General features: G+C 40.8%; 1 protein-coding gene across 4 annotated transcripts in view; it reads left to right on the forward strand.

Moving 5' to 3' along the window:
* The window catches only part of fam83c (family with sequence similarity 83 member C), a 46,269-nt gene that overhangs the window by 18,205 nt on the left and 25,564 nt on the right, over positions 1-2,500 (forward strand). The gene's annotated exons all lie outside the window — the stretch shown is intronic.

Consider the following 2,500-nt stretch of genomic DNA (forward strand, 5'->3'; position numbering starts at 1 on the left):
ATAGATAGATAGATAGATAGATAGATAGATAGATAGATAGATAGATAGATAGATAGATAGATGGATGGATGGATGGATGGATAGACAGACAGACAGACAGACAGACAGACAGACAGACAGACACACACACAGACACACAGACAGACAGACGAGAATACCCTGGAGTACTTACATTGTGCAGCCTCAGCGTATATAGCTCTTTACACTTCACTCCTAGAATTCACACAGGAGGGTTAGATCTACATTAACATGGAACAGAATGTCCAGAGTGTGTGTGTGTGTGTGTGTGTGTGTGTGTGTGTGTGTGTGTGTGTGTGTGTGTGTGTGTGTGTGTGAGGGTGGGACGAATACAATACATTACTGTTTGCCTTGGAACAACACATTATGTAAGAGTTTTGTCTGCCTTAAAGTAGCTACGAGGAACTTTTAAATATTTCTGAAACAGTCTCATTTTTCCTCTGATGATCATAAATTACATGTAACAGCAAACGAGACCATCAGTGCTAAAGATTATAATGCTATTTTTTAGTGCTGTCAAACGATTGAAATATTTAATCGCGATTAATCGCATTAATGTCATAGTTAACTCGCGATTAATCGCATTTTTATTTATTCTAGCCTAAATGTCCCTTGATTTCTTTTTGTCCCATTATTGTTCCTCATTTTAATGCTCTTATCACACCCATTCTAATTATGATATTTAGAAGAAATACACTGAATTACAATGATGTCTACACCATTGTAATTCAGTGTATTTCTTCTAAAATATCGTAATTTGCAATTCAGTGCAAATAACAATGTAATCCCCCACCACCCCCCACCCCATAGAACAGCATTCACAAACATAATTGGAACTTCTTTTTTTTATTTAAAAACCAAATCATAAAACAACATAGGGTAACCTATATAAATCAAATTAGTATTAAGGCTAAATTAAACTGGTTGTTGTAGGCCTAAATGTTTTGGGAGTTCTTCATCCACGGCTTATTTCAGACTGTGTGGAGTGGACACACAGGTGGTTGCCATGGCGCTGCTGCAGCCGAGGCTTAGTTAAAATGAATGACTGGCGGCTGCCACTAACATTCATGGGGGTTTTGGTGTGCGCGCAGGGTTATAAGTAAGACTTCTGCTAATGACAAGCTTTCTTTTCTGTTCTTTTCCACGAAGTCCCCGAGTCACACACGGAAGACTAGTGAAGGTCGCGCAGCTGAGCTAGGAAGTGCTAGGTTCCGGTTTCTGCTTCAAAATAAAAGTCAGAATTGACTTGACGTTTTGCCGTTTTGCCAGTTAAATTATTTTATTGTGAAATTACGCTGTAGGACATGTTCCGTTTGAATTAACAGTAACTTACCTGCGAGCCATATGAATAGTTTGTGGTGTTTCAGTTGTTCTAACATTACTAGTTGATTCAACAGCATGTGAAACAACAACCACAACATTTCCTAGGCCATGACGAGCGTTAATAGCACGATAAAAAAATTGACGCCGTTAAAATGGGTTTGCGTTAACGCCGTTAATAACGCATTACATTGACAGCACTACTATTTTTATATAGTTTTTCTTAATGGCTTTGTCATGGGTATACGCTCACCCAGGAACAACAGCTGGCGTGGTAAAAGTAGTCGGGCTTTTAGTATGAGTAGGACGTTAGTAGGGCTTTTAGTATGAGTAGGACGTTAGTAGGGCTTTTAGTATGAGTAGGAAGTTAGTAGGGCTCTTGGTATGAGTAGGACGTTAGTAGGGCTTTTAGTATGAGTAGGAAGTTAGTAGGGCTTTTAGTATGAGTAGGACGTTAGTAGGGCTTTTAGTATGAGTAGGAAGTTAGTAGGGCTTTTAGTATGAGTAGGACGTTAGTAGGGCTCTTGGTATGAGTAGGACGTTAGTAGGGCTGTGTAGGTGTGTCCCATTTCTCACTCTACTTAATTGCTGCTAATTGAGGTGCGTCACCGTGCCGACCAGGTGCATGACGTCATTGCCCATATTTGGACATTAGGACAGGAGGCAGTTATGAAGAGGGATTCCCTAAAGGGCTGTTTGAGGGTCAACACTAGGTTTTAAGGACAGGCCTTTAAAGGGCTGTTTGAGGGTCAACACTAGGTTTTAAGGACAGGCCTTTAAAGGGCTGTTTGAGGGTCAACACTAGGTTTTAAGGACAGGCCTTTAAAGGGCTGTTAGAGGGTCAACACTAGGTTTTAAGGACAGGCCTTTAAAGGGCTGTTTGAGGGTTAACACTAGGTTTTAAGGACAGGCCTTTAAAGGGCTGTTTGAGGGTCAACACTAGGTTTTAAGGACAGGCCTTTAAAGGGCTGTTTGAGGGTCAACACTAGGTTTTAAGGACAGGCCTTTAAAGGGCTGTTTGAGGGTTAACACTAGGTTTTAAGGACAGGCCTTTAAAGGGCTGTTTGAGGGTTAACACTAGGTTTTAAGGTCCAGGTATGAATTAGGTTTATGTTAGGGTTAGTGTAAGGGTTTGGGGTTAGGCATTTACCCTGCGTTCCAA

This window comes from Ammodytes marinus (assembly GCF_949987685.1).
Source record: "Ammodytes marinus genome assembly, chromosome: 4".
Taxonomy (NCBI): Eukaryota; Metazoa; Chordata; class Actinopteri; order Uranoscopiformes; family Ammodytidae; genus Ammodytes; species Ammodytes marinus.